General features: G+C 39.7%; 1 long non-coding RNA gene and 1 other non-coding gene across 2 annotated transcripts; one reads left to right on the forward strand and one right to left on the reverse strand.

Annotated features, from left to right (window-relative positions):
- Positions 1-8,862: 8,862 nt before the first annotated feature.
- LOC132680130 (uncharacterized) lies at positions 8,863-11,185 on the reverse strand. Its single transcript, XR_009610532.2, has 2 exons — positions 11,102-11,185; positions 8,863-9,177 (listed from the first exon to the last, which is right to left on the reverse strand). It is a non-coding gene; the product is annotated as an uncharacterized LOC132680130 (long non-coding RNA).
- A 4,042-nt stretch (positions 11,186-15,227) lies between these two features.
- Positions 15,228-15,358, forward strand: LOC132682615 (small nucleolar RNA SNORA18). The gene has a single exon (XR_009611786.1). It is a non-coding gene; the product is annotated as a small nucleolar RNA SNORA18 (small nucleolar RNA).
- Positions 15,359-23,713: the final 8,355 nt, after the last annotated feature.

Here is a 23,713-nt window from a genome sequence, read left to right on the forward strand (position 1 = left end):
ATAATAAAGAAGGAAGCAGAATAGGTTCTATAGAATAATATCACTTTAGGTAAAAAATGTATATATTTCAAGTCCACATAAAAAACTGATACTCTGGGGAATAAAACTGGGGGTGGTAGTGGCCACAGTGGAAGAATAGAGTGGAAGAACTTAGTTTTTATTAGACATTTTTCATGCCTTGGATTTTTTTTTTTACCATGTCCATATAATGAAAGTTTCTTTTTTATAATGGTATATATATATATATATATATATATATATATATATATATATCACTAATGGAAGTATGAGTTTGTGAACAATTTTTCTTCTTTTATCTTTTTTTGATTTTTTAAATGTTCTACAATGAATACATCTTATTTTTACAATTAAAAAATATTAAACATGATTTGAGACAAGCTGAAAACCTGGAAGGGTGGCTAGGGACAGAATTATGAGAGAAGTCTCTGATGTTCTCATGGAGAGCTCAAGTATTCCCTGGGCATGTACTCAGAGATTGCCTCCTCAGAGAGGCCTTGTCCTGAGTCCTTGCTCCTAGCTGAGCTTCTTCTATTATTCTCTCCACTGCATCTTATTTGTTGTCCTTCATTGCATGTTATTATTTTGTTTGTTGATGTGGTTGCCTATTTTATATTTGTGTCACCCTCTGGGCTATAGGTTCTGATCTGGGATCACGTCTGGTTGTTTACTATATTCCAGCACTCAGGTCCAATGCCTATTGCATAATAGGTTCTCAATAAATATTTATTTAGTTACTAAATGAATGGGTGAGCATTCATCCTCTTCATGCTCCTTACATCCTAGAACCCATTAACAAAATCTTTGTAGATGAGAAAAGAAACGTTCACAATGGACTTATGCTTTAGCATGTTGGCTAAGCATGGTCTCAACAAGGCAGCAAGAAGACAAGGGTGGGCTACAGGAAATGGGTGAGAGGAAGGAGAGGGATGCCTTATACTTAGGATAGATTTGTGATACTGTCAAATGGGCATCCTCATTGGCATGGTGGCAGGTATCAGCTTGTCAGATTTATGGTGGAGGCTCCCCTATTGTCACATGGACACATGTGTTGGGAATGAGGGATAGAAAGTGGACTACCAACTGTTATCATTAACCCTGGTGAAAGCCCACATTTCATTTGCAAGGAAGACTGTGATATTAGAGGTAATGGAGCATGAAATGGTAGCAAAGAATGGAGAGCTGAATTCTTCCAGACTTGGCTAGGCTAGGAGCTGGCTGTATGTCTCTGTTGTAGTCACTTCACCTTTCCAGACCTTGTTTTCTCTTTTATAAGGGGGGGGGGAGGGCACTGAGTGATGATCTGTGAGGGTTTTGGGGGTGTACCATTAAATGTTTGTACAGATTAAGAGGTTTTGAGGGCTTGGCTGGAGAAACTTTTCAGTATAATTTCCAGCCACTGCTAACAGCGTCCCAACCTAAGACGTGGTGCAAATGTGGGATGTGAGTCTGGTCATAGATGAAGGGCTAATATGTGATAAAAGGTCACCCCAACATCTTTCTATAGAGAAGAGTTAAAGTCTGGAGTGCCTGGGTGGCTCAGTTGGCTAAGCCAACTTAACCTGACTTTGGCCCAGGTCATGATCTCGTGGTCCATGAGTTCGAGCTCCTTATCAGGCTCAGTGCTGTCATGACAGATAAGAGCCTGGAGCCTGCTTCAGATTTGTGTCTCCCTCTCCCTCTGTACCTCCCCTGCTCATGCTCTGTCTCTCTCTCTCTCAAAAAATAAACATTAAAAGAAAAGAGTTAAAGTCTTTAGTGACCACAACCAATAAGATGCATGAAATGGATCATGTATGTGCATAGGTAATTTCAGCTCTACCATCTACTATCTGAGTGACCTTGGGCAATTTTATAAGTCTTGGTTTTCTATAAAATGGCGGTAATAATAGTAACACTTGTTATTATAATGATTTCTCTAAGACTCAAATAAGAGGATGCATGTAAACACCTAGAATGGTGCCTGGTCCATAGTACTGCTCAATAACCACCAGCCTTTATAATTTAATATAATATCAGCTACAATTACAGAGTGAAAACCATGTGCAAGCATTGTGTTGGTTCTCCATTGTACTGTTTATACCTTATCTGCTATCATGGGAAAATGCTTCCTATTCTAGAGAAAGACCTCTATCAAAGATGTACATATTCTTAATAAAGCCACCAGTTTCACCCTCCAGGTGCTTGGTCTCCATCAACTCCTTTAGGCCTCACAACAACTCCTATGGGGTCAATCTTCCTCTCCCCTGTGTGGCTAAGCTTCAGCGAAGTTGCCTGCCTGAGTATGGGGCAGTGTCAAGAATGGGAACTGAAGCCTGTTGGACTTCAAAGCCCATGATACATTTAACCTCTGGGCTATACAGCCTCTTGCAACTGTTATTTGTGTTTTCTCTAAGCTCTTTTTTCCTGTAGCCAAAGGTCACTCTCGTCCTTCCTTTTCTGTTGTAGGCTCATGAGTCACAGAGGGTAGGGGTTGGTCTTCTTCATTCCCCATGGATTTCCTGGGCCTGTCTTCCATCCGTTGAAGCATTAGCTGCAAACTGTGTGTAGGGTCTTCAACCCTAAGTTCCTCCTGACACTTCCAAATGAGAGAAGGTGACCCCAAATTCAGGCCAGCATGGGCTGTCCACAAAGCGTGGGAACATTATCAGCAGAGACAAAAAAATTTTTCTCCCTCAAGAACTGTTTTTGTAGGGCTGCATTTTCCGATGTGAAGAGCACATTTTTTGTTAATCTGCTCCCAGTGGCAGAATCGGGGAGAGTGGGAACAGGGATATTTTATCTACCCAAAACAATTCATCAAACAAACCCAGGAGATCCGAGATAGTGTCTAACAAGTAAAAGTCAACATTACTCCCTTTGTCTTGGGCCACACACGCAAACCATTTCTTTTAAAGGTAAGAGGGGTCATCTTGATGTTCTATGGATGTCAGCAGGCACCACATGCTTTCTTTTACCCCCTTCCTGTTCCCCCAGGGAAACTTGATGATCTCAGAAGCTGCTTAGGAGGAAGAGTGGGAAATAAATGAGTGTCAAGGGAAGGCAAAAAGAACTTGGTCATTGTGGAGAGTTTGGGCTTCTGTGGGGAAGAACTGGATAGGCCTCTGGCAAAGCACTGAAGAGCAGAGACATGGTTCCTCCCACAGAAGGCCCCCCTCAAAAACATGTTTGCTTTCCTTCTGCTTTGGGACAGGAAAGGTAATAATAATGATTCCAGCTAGTGTTCCCTGAGCACTTCCAGAGTGCCTGGCATGAGGCCAAAGGCCTCCATAGACTCTCTTATTTTATTTTTACAATGGTCCTGGGAAGCAGTGACAATTATTATTCCCAATTTCTGAATTGGCAACTGAGGCTCAGGGAGATTAAGTTGCTGGCCTTAGGTCACACAGGTAGAAGGCAAAAGAGGCAGGATTTGGACATGGGTGATTTGATTCTAGTCCCATACTCTGAGGCCCAGAGAAGCTGTCACTTGGTCACAATCTCAAGCTAGTTAGAGAGCAGAACTAGGAGTAGGATTTAGGGTTTCTGATTTTCTATTTTTCTGGCAATATTACACTACTCTTTGATTTAAACTGTCTGTCATAGGAATGACATTTCAAAGGAGCAAATTCAATGTAGCATTCAATTCATTCAAATTAGTCTCCCAAATGAATGGACAAGCTTGGTAGTCTCTCTTAAACATTGTCAAAGAACAGTCAAGGTGATTTTGTTGTTGTTAAACTCTTATTTTTTTCTGAGTATAAAAGTAATACAGGTCAGTTGCAGAATATTTGGAAAATATAAGAAAAAAAGACCTGTAATTCTACCACCCAGAGATAATCTTAGTATTTTATCATGTTTTAAAAAGCATAGCTAGGGGCACCTGGGTGGCTCAGGAAGTTAAGCAACTGACTCAATTTCGGCACAGGTCATGATCTCACAGTTTGTGAGTTCAAGTCCCACATGGGGTTCTGTGCTGATAGTGTGAAGCCTGCTTGGGATTCTCTCTCTCTCTCTCTCTCTCTCTCTCTCTCTGTCTCTCTGTCTCTCTCTTCCTCCCTGCTGTGTTCTCAATCTCTCTCTAAAAATAAATAAAAAAACTTAAAAAAAGCATAGCTAATATCATGTTTGTATATATATTATTTTATATCCAATTTAAAATTGTATTAGCTATGACAAGTAGGCTTTAAATTTGATGCACATACAATTCATTGATATTTAAAAGACTTCTGAGGCTTCATATGGGTTCTTGGTGTTGTGATGAACTAATGATAATTGCTATTGGTTCATGGTTGAGCACTGCATCTGGAGAAACATTTATTTGCCATACTTTCAAGGACTGCATCATGGCTGCACTCCATTTGAAGACATTTTGATGATAGTTTTATTTCCAGGAACAATGATGTTGGGATAAGCTGAGGGCTTACTCTCATATTGATGAGGTTTGCCTCATGGCCTGGATTAGAGCCAGGATTTCCCTTGCTGCCAACACTCCATGTGCCGGAAGGATATGGGTAATTTCTTGATAGGTATGTGGAGGCCCCATTCCTGGGGACAGAGGACTAGCTGCAGAGGTAACTACTGCCTTATAGACTCAGCCCAGGACACTGCCATCCTGCTAATTGAATAGCACGCCTTGCAGAGTTTGTCAGTGCTGCCTTACTCCATCCCATGTTTGTCTGGATACTTGTTTTTCATCTGGCCTGTAGCCTTCTGCACAGCCAAGAGGAGAAGTCAATCACTGATGTCAGAACCTTTTACTACCATTTATGAATCTTATTGAATCACTGAAAGAGTGATCACTGGAACCTTAGGGCTGGAAAGTACCTTCAGGTACATTCCCAAAACCTTATCTTATATAAGAGGCCACCAAATCTCACAGTGTATGTCAAGGACAGGTTATTCAGCTAATCGCAGAGCCAGACCTGGGTTAAGTTCTCCTGACCTGTGTTCAGTTATTATCTTTCCTTGTTGATTTGCATTGCATTTTTTATAAGGAGGAAAAGCAATTGATGGATAGATTTAGAGTCCTACAGAAATGATGTACTTAATAGAGAAGAGCATTGTTGATTAATTTACATTTTACATGTTGATTCTTCCAGTTATCTCTATCTACTATGACTAGTTTCCAAATCAAAAATTAGATCTTGTAGTCAAAGTGTTATTAGATTTGAGAATTTATATTTTAAAAAATTTTTAATGTTTTTATTTATTTTTGAGAGAGAGAGAGATATCAAGCATGAGCAAGGGAGGGGCAGAGAAAGAGGGAGACACAGAATCTAAAGCAGGCTCCAAGCTCTGAGCTGTCAGCACAGAGCCTGATGTGGGATTCGAACTTGTGAACCATGAGATCATGACCTGAGCTGAAGTCAGACATTTAACCGACTGAGCCACCCAGATGGTCACCCAGGTGAATTTATTTTTAATCAAGGTCTCATAAAGGTTTAAAAATAAAATCATGTCTACTTATATAATGATACCTGATATTTATTGAGTAAATACTGTTTTTAGTTTTTATGTGATTTTTCTCCTTTAATTTTCCCACAATCCTGTCAGGTAAATATCAAGAATATCTTACTCTACAGATGAGGAAAATAAAGCTTAGAGAAGTTAAGAGACTTAATCAGAGTCAAAGCTTATAAATGACATTTGTCTTTCTGACTCACAAATCTGTTATCTTGATCACTATACTATTCTGGTTTCTGGTTCACGTTTGCATACACATGAGATATAATTTAGGAATCAACTGACTTACTGAAAATAATAGAACTACATGAAATCAGATGAATCTGGAGTACGAGGTCACCATCCCCATGACTAAAGATCTTTGATTATTTGTCCTGATATGCTGTGAGGTGGCACCTGGTGGCAGGTCCTCCAAAGTCAGATTTAACTATGCTTAGGAGCCTTGATGCCACTTACGTCTATTGTAATTGACTGACCCAGGTTGACTTTTGAACTTTCCAGTGTTCAGACTCTTTTGTCCAAACCACAGTCTCCATTCCATGGGTTATGGGCTTTGGAGTTGGTTGAATTCATGGAGGAGGAAGGGTGAAGGTGGCAGGGGATGGGGCTAACCTATTGGAAGTCCTGCTTATGATTTTGGGACCATATTCCCCTTGAGGTCCTGGTGCTCTCTCATCAAAGCCTTGGTAACTTAATCGTTAAATGCATTTGCTCACCCTTTAAAAGACAACAGTTTCATCACATTACTTTTAGGCTGTCTCTTCTTGGTGACTGAATGTCTGGGCTATGTCATAACAAGACCAATTGAAAAGAAAAAGGTGCACAAAGCCAAGGCACATCCCCTACCCTCCAAATCAGATCACATTCTTCTTAGGATGTGCAAATCTTCTGCTCTTCTGTAGCTCAGGGTTGCTTCCTTAGAGGAGTTAGTTGTGCAGTTTTATGGCCTGTGCTGACCTCATGATGTCATTTGGTCATCGGAGAAGATGCTAGAGGTTAAGAAGACTAGCTCCTAAGAAGCAGGACCAAATATAAAGGGTCTATGGAGGGGCCTAGAAACAGTTGTAGGGGGCCAAGGAAAGGAAGTAGGGAGGGTCCTCAGGCAGGATTTTGCCACTTGCAGCGAGGAAACTCTTCTTACTACACTTGGGCACATGGACATGATGGCTATCCATCAGCCAGCTGTTTGTACCTGAGCATGAGATCTGGCTCTGAGGGTCTGGACAAACCAATCAACCAACCAACCAACCAACCAACCAACCAACCAACCAACCAACCACAGAAGTAGCTGTGCTGCCCAATAGACTGTTAAACACATTTAATTAATGTGTAATTCCATTTTAGTCCATTAAGTGTAGAGGTCTCATTGATATACAGCACATAGGACATAGGCAGATAACACTAAGGGATGCCTCTGGTTCTAACAATGCTGGGAATTTATTCTGCTTGTGGCCATGTTTATCATTTCCAAGGCAGGTTTTTATTTTCTAAGATTTTTTTTAAAGTTTATTTATTTATATTGGGGTGAGGGAGGAGCAGAGAGAGAGGGAGAGAGAGAGAATCCCAAGCAGGCTCTGACACTGACAGTGCAGAGCCTGATGTGGGGCTTGAACTCACAAACTGCAAGATCATAACCTGAACCCACATCAAGAGGTGGATGCTTAACCAACTGAGCCACCCAGGCGCCCCATAATAATAATACTAAAGAGAACTCCATCAGGCCCATTTCTCCAGGAACTCTGGAATTCTAGAGAGTTAGGAGAGAGATGTTTGTTTTGGTCAGGAGCACTGTCAGAAAAATGATGGCCGATAGAAAGAACATTGGGTTGAGAGATTGAATATCTGTGTTCTCAAACCCTGGCTCACCTGTCATTTTGTGGAGGACAGTGGACAGATCCTAACCCCCATGGCTTCAGCTTCCTGCTCTAAATGTAAGATTTGGAATAGCTAGCTCTTGGAGTTTTCATGTAGCTTGAAGACACCAACCATCTATTTCTTTAGCCTCTTTGTGATGTAATTAAATAACCCTTTCCAACTCTTGAGGCCGGTGGGGAATGCTTTTTGCAAATATGTATTTATCCAGCCCCTAACTCATAGAATCTCTGTGAGCTGGATTGAAAAGCCTCCAGAGGTCACTGGGAATCACTTTTGTGGATTAGTATCAATATAGAGATCCGGAGGCTGAAAGGAATTAGAGAAACAACAAATAATAAAGCAGGCTGGACATAGTGAGACTTGAGTCATTTGTTGATAATAGATGGACCTTTCCCAACCACCTTCATCTTTATGATAGTTTCATTTACAGATATTTATTTATTTATTTAATAAATGGAACCTGGCTGAATTTGGTTGAAAACAAAGTTTGTTTAAAATATTTTGTAACCTTTGAAGATCATCCCCTAAACAACAACTGAGAAGCCACATGTGATATAGGCAGAGACGGGGAGTGCTCTTGGTGAGCATTTCACTTAACGGGCAGACATATTTAAGAATCTTCAAATCAGGGACTCTTGGATGTCTCAGTCAGTTGGATGTCACTGACAGTGCTGAGCCTGCTTGGAATTCTCTCTCTCTTTCTCTCTCTCTGCCCCCTCCCCTGACTTGCAGGTGCATACATGTGTTCTCTCTTTCTCAAAATAAATAATAAAAATACACTTAAATTTTTTTTAAATTTAAAGAAGTTAAACAGGAAAAGAATCTTCAAATCAAATTAAAACAACAACAAAAAAAGGACTTAAACTCTGCCTCCCTCCCAAACCACTGCTCTGTGTCTCCCCTATGTTCCAGATGCTCTTCTGAAGATTAGGTGTTATATGTTACCTTACTTTTAGTTTTGCCTTACTTTGTGTTCTGCCCCCAGGACTTCCCTGATTTCTGTCACTTCTAGGCAGTTTCATTGTTGCAGCTCTGTGTCTCCTGTATTCTGTTAGCCTTTATCCTGCTTGCCCTCCTGAAAGCTTCCAGTATTATTGGCAAAATTGCCTCCTAAGCCACTTCCCATTCCCTTTAAAAAAATACTATTATTACTAAAAACATAATCTTGGTTCATTGTAGAAAATTTAGAAACTGAAAGACAAGCAAAAAGAAATACAGAAATTACCCATAAGCTGATGACTCCGAGAGAGCCATTATTAAGATGCTATTCTGTTTTCTGGCATTTATGAGTGGAGAGAAGAGAGTGAGGAGAAAACAGTGCAAGATTAGGCTAGAGAGAGGGGTGTGCCAGGCACAGAGCCTGGTCCATGTACTAGAAATTTGGGACTTTTGTCTGAGTGCAATGAGAAGATGACGAGGGATTTTAATAGGGTCAAGAGAAGATCATATATGTGTTTTAGAAAGATTACTATGACTGCAGTGTGGAGACCAGATTGAGGGCAAGAGACCAGTTAGGAAGCCATCCAGGACACAGCTCGTGTTTATTCTTAGTACTTCACCTTACATCATTTCCCTCTTCTGGAATATTCTTCTTTCTCCCTAGATCCATACAAACTCTCCTCTTCCTTCAAGCACCTTGAAGTGACCAGGTATTCAAACCCTTCTTGACTTCATTCTTCCCCAAAGTTTTACTCAGTTCATGGGTCCACATTTTACTTACTGCTCCATGGTGTATAACCCACAGTTGCACCGAACCACGGCAGGATTTGTGGGGCTGAGCATAAAGCATTTCATCTTTGCTTCCCCATCATCAATACTTGCATTGTCTCTTGAAAGATCCTATCAGACATGATAAATTTATTAATACTAAAATGGAAATGAAACTAACTCTATTAATCCTCCCAGGGTAACAGCTTTTCAAAAACTTCAAATCCATTGATAGTGGAGAGATATTGAGCTGGGGAATACCACCAGGTTCCACAGTAATCAACTAAAAGCAGATCCTGGTTCTTTTGCACTCCCACCCACTCCACCCTTCCTAAGACAGCTTCCATTGCAATTGAATTGTAATAAACAAAATAAATTAACCCAAAAGAATGGATCTTTAAGGGGGAACTACTGGCATTTTACCAGTAAAAACAATTTCCATAGGTGCTTTTTTAAAAATCATGTAGCATACAAGGAAGTTCAGTTCTAGCACTGAGTGTTGGGACTCAGTATATATATATATACTGGATATATATATATATATATATAGATACATATATATACACATATATATATAGGACCATGAGACACATAATGCTTTTGGGAAGGAAAATGTTGACATAAAGTCTAGCACATTTTTCTGGGGGATTTGAAATAGCATGTTAAAAAAGAGATCAAACTACTCTTTTGAGGAGAGGTGCCCAGCAAAGAAGAGCATGCCAAACAGAATGACCTCTTACCTGTAAAGATATTTGAGGGCAGGAAATGTGCTGAAGGAGTCAGCTCCCACAAAACTTGGGTAGTACTGGAGAGTAGTGCTCAAAAAGGCAATCTTTATTTTTTTTCTTTAGGCAATATAATTAAATGATAATAGTACCATGTAGCACAGTTTTATGAAGCAATAATCCAGTTCCCAAATGGGTAAACTATAAACCTGATGGCCAAGTCATTTATCCCAATGAGGGAGCCTGATTATTACAGGGGAAAGCAGGGGATCACCCTTTATAATGATTTTGCTACATGAGCTCAAATAGGTCTAAGACACTTGATGCAGATTCTAACCCTGGGTAGGGAAGCTGAAGCTTTGAATCTAGGAGACAGATGAAGGTAAGTGGGGTGGGTTGGGGGCTAGGGGAATGTTGGAGAGAGCTCAGGGAGGGTAAGACCCTGCAAAGGAAGTTAAATGGTTGGAATCACTTAGCAGGGGTGGGTGAAATCAAGAAACTTACAGTTTCAGAAAAAAATCAGACCACAATTGCTTACACTTCCTTGCTCAGAAAGCAAGAAACTATTTTCTAAGGAAAATGGAGAAGGGAAAGGAACTATTAAGTTTTGGGGCTCCAATTATGTGCCAGCATTTTTATAGATCTTATGTCATTTAATCCTCACTGCAACGCTGTGAAGTGAGAATTACCTTCTATATTTTATAATTGAGGAAAAGGAGGCTCCAAGAAGATTAAGTTATTCACCTAGAGATACAGAACTCATGTTTTGAGGTCAAAATTCAGACCTGCTCCTTTGACTACTGTAGTTTGTCTCACCAGGGCAGTTCCAAAAAAGAACCTCTGAAATCTGACCTGGTACTGGATGGATGGTCTCCAGGGTACACTTAGTGGTTCCTGATGACACAATGTTCTTATACTCTGGGTAGTATGCTGAAAGAATGCTGAACACATTTTTTTTCTAATGGGATCTTTGGAGCCAGGAAGGCAGCCTCCCATGTTTCACTGAGCCCAGATCTGTTCTCTTCACTGGCCAAGCACTGTTCTCTTTCCCCTGCAAAGCACTTATTTTAGTCTGCCAAGAACCCGGCAGTTTTCCAGGCACCTGATAAGACATCAGTAAATCTTGCGCAGTAAATAAATGCACAAATAAGTGAAAACATCATCCTCACATGTATCTCTGCACATAGAGGAGTATTCTACTGTATTGCCATATTTTGGGGGTAAGGTTCAAATGTTCACCCCTCTTAACTTCTTCACCTTACTAAAGTCTGCTGTTATGTTCTCTTCCCTCCCGCCCTGCCCCATCTTCTGAGAGCACTTATTATCCATACCCTCATGTCTCCAAGAACTCATATACTGTAGTCTTTGTTCTTGGTTTGGCATGTGAAAATCCTGCCTTTCCTTTTAGATCTAAGGATATGGACTGTGTCTTATCCTGTGTTTCCGTAGCAACTACCTCATCCTTCCGTTAGAAGGTTCTGGTGAATATTGGTTGAATTGAAGAATCTAAGTGAATTTGGGGAGGCAGAAGTTATAGTAGTTAAGAGCATGGACTTCGGGGAGAAACAAAACTGTTTTAGAAAGCTGGCTTTATACTTGCTAGCCTTGAAAGAAGTTATTCTCTCTCTGAATGTCATCTTCCTCATCTGTAAAATTTGGATAACAATAGCAGCTGCTTATAGGTGGATGTAAAGGTTAAATGAAGCAGGACATGGCAAGCACTAAGCACAGTGGTTGGCATATGCTCAATGCTCCAGTAAGTGGTAGGAAAAGGAAAAAAGGAATGTAGAAGGAAGGCGACCTCAATTTTCTTATAAGAGAAAGGGTGTGGCTAAGGAGGGGAAAGTGCAGGGAATCAGTTAACAAGATCCAACAGTGATAACCCCTGGAGGTGTGGATCACTTGCAAAAGCCATCTATTCTTAAAGGTAATAGCTTTTGTTATTTACTCTCTTCTCGTGACTTTGAGATGTTATTAGTCATCTATGTTCTCTCTCTCTCTCTCTCTCTCTCTCTCTCTTTCATTTGGGGGTAATAAGTTAGACCCACACCTGGTGCATCTCTACTGTTTTCAAGTCTGAGAAACTAGAACCAGTTGTTCCTTACAGTGATTAAGGAATCCCATCTGAGAACATCTCTCCCCAGCCAAAGCCAAAAAGCCAAAATCCCCCCCCCCCACAAACCCACCACCACTAGCAAAAAACCAAAAACAAAACAAATCAAAAAAAACAAACAAGAAGAGCACACACAAAAAAATCAAGACTTACTGAGTGCTTCCCATATAACTAAGCATTTATTGAGAATGTGCTATACTGGATTTTGTGAATAAAAGTAGGACATTCTACTGGGAAAAACAGGAAATAAAGGAATAAGTAATATATTTAATGTCAGATTAGTAGTCTGATGAGGAAAATAAAGTAGGGTAAGGGAATAGAAAGTGCTAAGAATACTGTTTTAGATAGTGGATACAGGGGGAGGCCTCCTCGATAACATGACATTTGAACAGAAACAGAATATGGAGGGAGTGAGTTGCATCAATATCTAGAAGAAGGACACTTCAGATGGAGGAGACAGCAAGTCCTTGAAGGTGTTCAACACGGCTGTTGTGATCAAGGAACTGCAAGAAGGCAGTTCAAATCCCATTGTATTGACACTGTAGCGGACGAGAGGGACAAGAGAGGATGGGGAGATAACCAGGAGCCAGATCATATGGGACCTATAGGCGGTATTGCCCTTATCCCCAGGCAAGAGCATTAAAAGATCCTAAGTGCCACAATCACAGAAAGCATCAATTTATTAACAAGCACACTGGCTTCCATTCTTTGTGAATAAGCATTCAGTGTTAACACACAGCAACCCAAACTTGAAACATCCACTCTTGCAGCTAACTCTGTTCAGGCCCCAGAGGAACACTTTCCCACATCTCTTGCCCTGTGTCCTCAAAACAAAAGGTCAGCAATGTATCCAAATGCTGTAAAGTTTTGAGTGAAACTTTACTGCTGCTGACTTTGTAAATAGACACAAATTTGGAGTGTGGCAAGGATTTGACTAGATGAAGTATTTAGGTAAAAGAAAAGACAAATTTATTTGATAAGTTCTTCCTCTCAGATATCAAAAAACGTTTGCATAATGAAGTGCAAAATTATTTCCCAGTTGTGTGAAACATCTCTTTTCTTGCATCACCTCAAATTCAAAAATATGCTTCTGAAACTATTCATGAACACAGTTGCATGGGGTAGCTGAGGAAGATTTTGCACTAGTAAGAAATCCATATTACTCTTAAATTTGTATCTATATTTTTATATATAGTGGTGAAAAGCGTGAAACAGAGTGATTCTGAGTCTTTATACTGGTGACTAGATGACCTTTCAAGCCAAATCTACAAATGGTTTCATTTTAATAATAATATTTGATAGATTTAATTAATTTTTCAAAAAAATAAATAGATTTCAGCTTTATTTAAATGATTTAAAATATTGACATTAATTACTATAATTAACCTTACACCTTTTAATTTTAGTAAATAATTTTGAATATTTCAGGATAAAAACAGCATTTTTGCGAACAAAAATTTAAGTGTTTTGTTCTTTTTATTTATATTAATTAAATTTTTTAATGAAAGTTTACTCAAATATTATATACTTTCAATATAATTACCTTTTAATACTTTAGATTATTGCTATCAATAGAACATAATGATGTGAAAATCTAGATTATTATGACATGATGATTAATTTTGTTAAAGTTAAGACAAGAAAAACTTATGGAGTGAATACATAATAATTCATAATTTATCCACATATTTACTTCTTATTCATCCAAACAGCCAAATATTCATAATAACAATTAAGTTGAATAATCTTTGATATTTTGACAATTTTTAGGCATTTAATCATAGATTTATACTTTTAGTCATTTTAACGGCCATAGATTTACATATATATATATATATATATATATATATATGTATATGTATGTATTTTTTTTTAATGTTTATTTTTGAGAGAGAAAGACAGAGTGTGAGCAGGGGGGAGGCAGAGAGAGAAGGAGACATAGAATCTAAAGCAGGCTCTAGGCTCTGAGCTGTCAGCACAGAGCCTGATGCGGGGCTGGAACCTATGAACCATGAGATCATGACCTAAGCTGAAGTAGGACACTCAACCACTGAGCCACCCAGGCACCCTGATTTACATATATTTTTAGATCTCACCATTTTATGGATTTATCAAGTAGATAACAGAAAAAAATATTTTATTTATTTTTATTTATTTTTTTTTCAATATATGAAGTTTATTGTCAAATTGGTTTCCATACAACACCCAGTGCTCATCCCAAAAGGTGCCCTCCTCAATACCCATCACCCAACCTCCCCTCCCTCCCACCCCCCATCAATCCTCAGTTTGTTCTCAGTTTTTAAGAGTCTCGTATGCTTTGGCTCTCTTCCACTCTAACCTCTTTAGAAAAAAATATTTTAAAAACACTTTTTATCTTGATTTAAAACTTAAAAAAAATTAAATATGGTATGTGGACCCTCATTTGAATTCTTGCCCTGGTTCCTGCAAATGTTAGCAGAGGCTGACCTGTAAACTATGGACCTAACTTACGTTCTTTTTTTTTCTTTTTTAAAATTTTTTAATGTTTTATTTATTTTTGAGAGAGAGACCGAGTGTGAGAGGGAGACACAGAATCTGAAGCAGGATCCAGGTTCTGAGCTGTCAGCACAGAGCCCGATGCGAGGCTTGAACCCAAGGCAGCAAGATCATGACCTGAACTGAAATTGGATGCTTAACTGACTGAGCCACCAGGCACATCACATTCTTAACACAACTGCTGTGACTCCTAGTGGGGAGCAGGTGAAACGGGGCCAAGCAAACATGGTAGCAAACTAGGCTATTGCAGTTCTCCTGGAAGAGTGGTGGAGATAGAATTGGTGAGAATTAGTCTGAATCTGTTTTTTTGAAGGTAGAGCCAAGATTTGCTTATGGATTGGTATAGAATGTAATAGAGAAGATGCAAAAATGACTCTAAGATTTTTGACCTGAGCAACTGGTAAGTGACAGGGCTATTTAATTCTTGCCTTTTAGGATTGTTGTGAGGATTATTTAACTGAAATAACATATGTAAAATCTCTAATACAGTGCCTAGCACCTAGTAGTGGCTCAATAAATGGTAGTTGTGAGCATTTAATTACCTTATTTGCTCATCTCTAAAGCCATGCAAGATACTGATGTTATATTGTGTGTGTGTGTGTGTGTGTGTGTTTTTCCCCAGAAAAAGAAATTGGTCAAGAAATGGAATGAATTGGTCAAGGGCATATAGCTAATGAATTGAAAAAACCAGCTTAGAATTAGACATTTCTCTATGAAAGGAGCATGCAGAAAGCCTTTGAGGGCAGCTATACCAGGACAGGAATTGGTGTTTGCCAAGTGTGGTTTGGGAACCTGGAATTTAAACTTTGGTGGAGGTCTATCCTGAGGGGGCTTTTTCTGTAGACCTACATCATTGGAAACGCCTCATAGAGGATATGTGTGGTTTCCTTTACTCACAGAACTATGTGTTAGATCTGTGGGAAAGAACTACAAGACATCTATCTGCTGACACTCTGAGAAAGATCTAATAGTCAGATTTTTACAATCTTAGGTATTGGCGTGTTCCAACAATCTGTATAGTTCTTGGGTGTGATAGTTCAGGGGTGAATATGATTTGAACTCATTCATGTTTACAGGGCGTCTGACATTAAAAACCGGGGAGATTCATCTACTCTGACCCTAAATATGGCCTTAAAGTAAAGGAATTGGATCCCAAAGATTACAGGTGGGGATTTTTTTTTTTAGATTCTTTCTGCCCCTCTTTATTTTTAAAGTGAGTAATTATATGCTTACTTTGTAGGTTTGTTGGAAAGATTTATATCTCTTTTTTTTCATCTTCAAAAATTTTTTTTAATTTTATTTTTAAGTTTTTAAAATTTACATCCAAATTAGTTAGCATATAGTGAAACAATGATTTCAGGAGTAGATCCCTTAATACCCCTTACCCATTTAGCCCATCCCCCCTCCCACAACCCCTCCAGTAACCCTCAGTTTGTTCTCCATATTTATGAGTCTCTTCTGTTTTGTCCCCCTCCCTGTTTTTGTATTATTTTTTTTCCCTTCCCTTATGTTCATCTGTTTTGTCTCTTAAAGTCCTCATATGAGTGAAGTCATATGGTTTTTGTCTTTCTCTGACTGACTAATTTCACTTAGCAAAATATCCTCCAGTTCCATCCATGTAGTTGCAAATGGCAAGATTTCATTCTTTTTGATTGCTGAGTAGCACTCCATTTTATATATATATATATATATATATATATATATATATATATATATATACACACACACACACACACACCACATTTTCTTTATCCATTCACCCATCGATGGACATTTGGGCTCTTTCCATACTTTGGCTATCGTTGATAGTGCTGCTATAAACATGGGGGTGCATGTGTCCCTTCGAAATAGCACACCTGTATCCCATGGATAAATGTCTAGTAGTGCAATTGCTAGGTTGTAGGGTAGTTCTACTTTTAGTTTTTTGAGGAACCTCCATACTGTTTTCCAGAGTGGCTGCACCAGCTTGCATTCCCACAGGTGGGGAATTTTGAAGTATGTCCATATTTAAGTGGTGATCAAAGAAGCCCAACCAAAAGAACTCTGGACTGATAGTGACAACTGGATTGAACACAAGTTCTTCTTTTCAAAAAATTGTTTGTGTGTTTATTTATTTTTGAGAAAGAGGCAGGGCGAAAGAGAGGCAGAGAGAGAGGGAGACAGGGAATCCCAAGCAGGCTCCATGATGTCTGCACAGAGCCCGATACAGGGCTTGAACTCACTAACTGGGATCATGACCTGAGCCAAAATCTACAGTTGGATGCTTAACCAACTGTGTCATCCAGGTTCCCTGAAGGTTCGTTTTAAAAGGACTGTCTTAGGGGCACCTGGGTGGCTCAGGCGGTTGGGTGTCTGACTTTGGCTCAGATCATGATCTCACCATTCGTGAGTTCAAGCCCGGTATCAGGCTTTGTGCTGACAGGTTGGAGCCTGGAGCCTGATTGGGATTCTGTGTCTCCCTCTCTCTCTGCCTCTCCCCTGCTCACGCTCTGTCTCTCTCTCCTTCAAAAATAAATAAACATTAAAAAAATAAAAGGGCTATTTTGAAGGTTATGATTCCGACTTTGGAGGAACTGTGGTGATTGGGAGTGGAAGGAATCACAGGTAAAATTTCTTAAATAAAAAACTTATAGTCTTAAAAAAAACAAACGTTAGTATCTGCAGATGTGTTTTGGAAGAGGAGCAGGTAAAAATGCCTCTTCGTGGAGGTAGGGATCAGCATTTCTGAGTCTCTGGAAGAGTCAATTAGTGGTGAGGCCAACTCATCAGGAAATCAGAAGCTTTTCACCCTAAATCAGCTTAGATTACTGCTTTGTCCTTCTTGCATCTGTTAGTTTCAATGAGTTGCAGCCATTTTGCAACATTTAGTAGCAGCAGCACCCAGTGTCTACTGATTGTTGCATTCCAGGCACCATTATAGGCCCTTTACGTGTATTATTTTTCCTTTAATCCTCACAACAGCCTTGTGAGGGAAGTAGTATAGTTATTCCTAGTTCACAAATTAGGAAACTGAGGCACACCCTGGTTAAATAACTTGCATAAGGTTACACACCTAAGTAGTAGCAGAGCCAGGGTTCAAACATGAGCAGCAGAATTCACCTGGTTTCAAGTTAAACCTGTTCATTTTATAGATCCTAAAACTGAAGCTCAGAGAGGTTGAACACCTGGCTGAGGATCACACAGCTAGTTGATGGCAGAACCTTAGCCCAAGTCTGTTTCACCATCCTGGGCTGAAAGGAGCTTTTGCTTGCCCTTTGGAGGCTTTGGCCTGCTTGAGGAATGGATTCTATATCTGGGCACAATGTCCGATTTTTTGCATGATGGTTTTGATATTATGGCTTTTTGTAACTTTTTCAATCTTGTTTTATGAACATGGTTGCAAGACCTTATTCACAGTTCTCTGCTTAGTTCCCCCCTGTAATCAACAGCAGACTCCTGCAAATGTCAGTTCCAAAAGTTTTTCTTTAAACAGTAGAATTACAAGGAATTTTGATGGAGTTAGGATTTGCTTTCTCCTCTCCTCCTTCCTTTCTCACTATAAAACTGTAAGAGAAAGGCTCACTGGCATAAAGGAAATGGAGTAAGTTCCTTTTAAATTTGCATCCCCAAATTAGCCCCCAAAATGAAAGCCTCACACCCAGCCTGATCCTATGGGCTTAGGAAGGCCATTTCAACTTCTTAGACGACAGGAGAAAGAGGCAGAAAGGTGGCCAGGATGGAATCGTGAGGATAAACCTCCAGTGGATATGATCCAAACTGCAGTGAACTTACAAATTCCCTGCCTTAGTTTCTTCACATGCAAAGTTCTTCTGGCAAGGGTCAATGAATTATTTCCTAAATTTTATTCCTAAATAACTCACTTGTTGTTTAGAATAAAAAAACCCACAAACCAATAGGCCTTGCTTCCCCCAACACCACCCCACCCCAAACTACTATAGTTTCTTACAGAAAGTCCTCTTGTTATTCTTTGCTTTAACAGCGGTGAGATTCAAGAAGCTAATCTTTGCTATAACTCTTCATCTCTGTAGAATATTTTCCATTTGATTTTTGACTTCCAGAATGCCAAATGAGATTACAAAGGATCTATGTGTCTAAAGAGTATAATCTACCATGCCCAGAGTTTCTAGGAGATAAGGGGGGGAAATGCTTAGCCACTTGCAATGTCTAGTACAAGGTTCACTCTTGGAGCTCTGCCCTCTATGAGACTGGCTGAGATGTCATCGTGTCTTATCTAGGTAAAGGGCAGGCCTTGTCCAATTAGAGATTTAATTTTAAATAAAAACGCCAGAGCTTGCTTGAGATTTCCTTTTTAAAGCCCCATTGGGTGTGATTGCATTCTGGGGACATAAGATGGGGCTAAAAACTCTCCAAAGCTGCTATTCTAGGTGTCTAAACTCACTTGCTAAGATCACAGCAGGGACCACAGACGTCACACCTGAAATCTGGAATGAGCATTAAAATTGGCAAGGCTGAAAAGGCATTAGTAAACATTATTAAGAATTCCATGCAGGCAATTAGACTTCAACAGTATCTTTGGAGTGGGTGTTTTTTCCCTTTTCTTTCTTCCTTTTTTTTTTTTTTTTTTTGCATCTTTATTTCTATCTTGCTAATGAGAGAGTAATGAGCCACATACTTGTTACCTAGAAGGAATATCTCGGCAAAGCTCTAGTGAACTTAAAAACAGTATTTACAAACTGATTATTGTTCGCATTCATTATAAATTTTAAATTAGAAGGAATTGTAATAAAGAGAGCCAGGAAACGAGTTGTTCTTACTTGGAGGTTTCATGGGCTCTTAAACGGTGAAATGCTGATTTCTGCCGCTGCCGAACTGGCAATGGGAGATGTTCATGGACTCCAGAAGAGGATGTTTCACAGCTCTGGATTTGTTTGTTCCCCTTGTTTATTTTATACAACACGATTGTCCTAACTCACATCCAAGGCAACGATGTCTGGTATGTATAGCCGAAAGATTGGCTTTCTGTTGAAAACACATCAGAATTTTCACACTCTCCACTAACTCATACTACCCCGTCCCTTCCTGTTTACTTATTCATTTCCTTCCTGAGCTCCCTTCTCTAAAAGAGGGAGGAATTTGGTTAATAAGACCTGGCTCTTGACCATGGCTGAAACACTTCCCTTCTTGCCTGAAGGGCTTATGCTTCACTGACCTGCAGGGACAAGGAGATAGACATGCCAACCCTTCACAGAAACTCCATTTTGAGTCCTAACGCCATTTAGAAGGGCTAGGAAAAGATGAGCTTTATTTCTTCTCTGCCCTTTAATTTCCCTTTGGCTGTGGCAGAAAAATTAGAGAAGTACAGCTTTACTACCCAGCATCACTTTGGCCTTCTCATTGCCTTGATTTACTTATTCTTGGTTTGGTTTATTCTTGGTTTATTCTTATTTTTGGTTTGGTTTAGTTTAGCATCTGAGTGTAATTTACATGCGTTATTTCATTGGATACTCATGACAGCTAAGGAAGCTAAGGCTTAGGGAGATTTAAAAAGTTGATGAAGCAGGGGTTTAACCTAAGAGGTCAGACTTCAGAACACTTGCTCAAGTGTCAGTTGAATTGAAGCAAACACTATCAGATGCAGATACTGTATACTGTTTCTGTGACATGAATGGGTTTATTAAAATACTCTGCCACTTAAGGAGTAAACTGATGGGCAGAAGGAGTACTGAAATGGATACAGGAGTCTAGAATGGGACACTCCGGCTTCTAAATATTGGGTCTGATATCCAGAAAGCAGATGAGTCCTATTGACTAATAAACAAACAAACAAAAACAACCTACAATGTGTCTTCTCCTTTATGTGTGAGATCCACTTGCATTTGGTTCTTTTCTTTGAGTTGTATTAACAAGTTCTCTTGCTCTCTAATTTCTGACAGTAGCTGTGTGTCAACATTCATGGATTGGTGACCAGAAAACAGTGGTTTCATAGGACCTTGAACCAAGTTGCCAGTTGACACAAAGCATAGGCACAAGATGTCCTATGTGTAGTTCCCCTCTGGGAATATGCTTGATCTGGGAGCCAGGAGACTTCTGGTGAATCTGGAGTTGGAAAGCCTTCATTCATTTCAAAGAATAAAAACAAATTATCTTAGGGTGCCTGGGTGGCAGTCAGTAAGCATCCAACTCTTGATTTCAGGTCAGGTCATGATCTCAAGGTTTGTGAGATTAAGCCCTGGGTGGGCCCCCCTCACTGTCAGCACAGAGATTCGTTCTTACCTTCTCTCTCTGTCCCTCCCCCACTTGTGTTCTCTCTCTCTTTCTCAAAAAACAAAAACAACAATAACAAAAGTATCTCTTGTATTAACTAATTAAGAGCATATGGCGTTGGAGACACACATGAGATCCAATTTAAACCTTTGCTTGGAGGGGCGCCTGGGTGGCTCAGTCGATTGAGCGTCCGACTTCAGCTCAGGTCACGATCTCATGGTCCGTGAGTTCCAGCCCCGCGTTGGGCCCTGTGCTGATGGCTCAGAGCCTGGAGCCTGTTTCAGATTCTGTGTCTCCCTCTCTCTCTGACCCTCCCCTGTTCATGCTGTGTCTCTCTCTGTCTCAAAAATAAATAAACGTTAAAAAAAAATAAAAAAAAAAAATAAACCTTTGCTTGGCATCTTAGTTGTGTGTTATTTTATTTTATTTTATTTATTTTATTTTTTTATTACATTTTTTTAATGTTTATTTATTTTTGAGAGGGAGGGAGGGGGAGAGAGAGAGGGAGACACAGAATCTGAAGCAGGATCTAGGCTCTGAGCTGTCAGTACATAGCCGACATGGGGCTTGAGCTCATGAGCCATAAGACCATGACCCGAGCCGAAGTCGGCCGCTTGACCAACTGAGCCACCCAGGTGCCCCTAGTTGTGTGTGATTTTAGGTACATTCTTTGTTTTGGTTCTGCCATCCATTAAATGGAGATAACAATTCTATATATCTCACAGAGATATTATGAGGGTAAATGAGATAATGTGTGTGAGATGCTTAGCCCTGTGCTGGGAATATAGTAAATGCTCAAGTAGTATTAGCTATGATTATGTGTCCATTTTCCTTGGACACAATAGAATTTTGTTGTTGGCGATATAAACATATGATAGGAAAGGCTATTTCAAGCTTTTTAAAAGGGTACATAGGGACAATTTAAAGGGCAGTACAAATCAGTGCAAAGGACATAGGGACATATGAGACAGCCATAGAATGCTAGGAAAGAGGATGCTTCATAAAGAATTTCAATCAGCAAGCCAGCACCTTGCCACTAGGTCTAGCACAGAAATGACCCCAGGTCATTTCCAAATTTGAAAGGAACTAGAATTGGGAACACTCAGGCATACTGCAGATGTATGAAGACTAGCCTAGGAGGTGGGCATTACTCTGGTTGGGGACTCTGAATTTCAGGTGAATGCATCCAGGAGAAAGGCAAAGTCAGAAACCAAACAGAAGCAGAAATGGATGCAACACACAGACGCAGACACACACGCTATTATGGTTTATGAAATGCTTTTATAGTCATTACCATTATGCAGAGTATAACAAGCCATGAGTCATTCCTGGGTGAACAAAAACCTTGTAGTCTGAAAAAAAAGTCACAGCTTTTAGGAGCGAGGAGATCCATAAGAACAAAGCACAAGTAGGGAAGGCAGGTGACCAGATGTGAAACATCAACATTGACAAGGTTACCTTTAATCACATCATATGATTTTGCTGAGCCTCAGTTTCTTTATTTGCTAAATGGGAATAATTATGGTATCTACCTTACCAGGTTGTCATTAAGGTTGGATGAAGCAATGAATGCAAAATGCTTAATGGTAAGTAAGTTCTTACATAGTTTTGAACTGGTCAATGGTGAGGAATGTCTGGGATGTTTCGTGAGGACAAGTACCTGGAAACAGATTCTGAGAGCAATGAAGGAAAGAGAAAGAGAGGGGTGGGGAAGGAAAGTGAACAAAAAGAATTGTCCTACTTCGTAGTTTTGGCCTAATTTTGGAATTAGCAAAGCTAGAAGCAGGACTCCCTGTCTAATGTTTCTTCTCCTGTATCAGTCTTACTTTCTAATTAGTGTGCTTAAATAAGAGACCTCTGTACCCCCACAGACTGCCTGGCACACCAGACATCCATCTGACCTCACTTTGTCTCAGTGACTTCCTAATGCAAAACACTATGTTCTTGGTGTGAGATCCTAGGCCTCTGCAGAGGATTAGCCTGAAACATTCTGTCCCTCTGATTTAGAGAGAAGATCTTTCTGCACATTTCTGAAGAAGTTGGCAGTGCTTATGGAAATATCGCTGAGTGGCCAGAGCTTTGGCTAGACCTGGGAGCTCAGTCTGAAAGTTTCCTTTGGGAGTAAGAGCTTACCCCTAATTCTAGGCCTTACTAGATCTCTGGTAAGGTATCTCGATCTCTTAGTTAGGTGACAGCATTCACTAGCAGTGTTCTCAACAACTTCTGATTGTGATCATCATCAGGATTCCCATGGCTACTCCTTTTCCACTCTCACCTCTAGGACTCTCCTTTTTGAGATTGTATCTCATCAGCAGTTTTCTTCTTAACTCATTATCTTTCCATCCATCCATCCATCCATCCATTGAAACCTTCATTTACCATTAATGCTTACTTTATTCATATTAGACTTTTTTCTCAGGTTCTGAAAAAGTCTTCACTGTAGCTTCCACTGCTAACCTCTATGGACTTGTCAATTTCCCTGGGTTTTGTTTTGTTTTTTTTTTTTTTTTTGGTCATCTTCCAACCTCTTTCAATTTAGTACATTTCTGGATCTCATCAACTTGCTTTCTCATATCTCATGGTTACCTAGGCTGATAGTCTAACACTAGCACTCTTAATTTTCAGAGGTGAAGCTTTTAGAGGCTTCAAAGAAGTACTGAATTTTGGAAATATGTTGAATTTTTCCTTCATTTTAAGCGAAGAAAATAAGCTTGCTTGTCCAGTCTTTAGAATGGGGTGTGACAATTGAAACTTGGGTGGCCTGCTCTTTGCTATCAATTGGCAGATAAGAAAATGCTGAAAATTTCTTCCTAATTTTACATTTCTGGGCCCTTTTCCACAATCCCCAAACTATAATATTCTCTTCAAAGGGACTAGTTTCCTTTGTGAGGAAAGCAAAGTGATCAACCAAGATGCTGAATATACCAGTCATTCTAGCCCATCAATTGCTTTTACTATCTACAGAACAGATGCTAAAGAATTTTCATATCCATAATTTCCACATCACCATATCCTGTCATGAGGGGCCAGGGAAGGAACTTGATTTCTTCAAGTCCAAATCATTTTTTTT

Source organism: Panthera onca, chromosome A1 (assembly GCF_046562875.1).
Source record: "Panthera onca isolate mPanOnc1 chromosome A1, mPanOnc1 haplotype 2, whole genome shotgun sequence".
In the NCBI taxonomy this organism is placed as follows: domain Eukaryota; kingdom Metazoa; phylum Chordata; class Mammalia; order Carnivora; family Felidae; genus Panthera; species Panthera onca.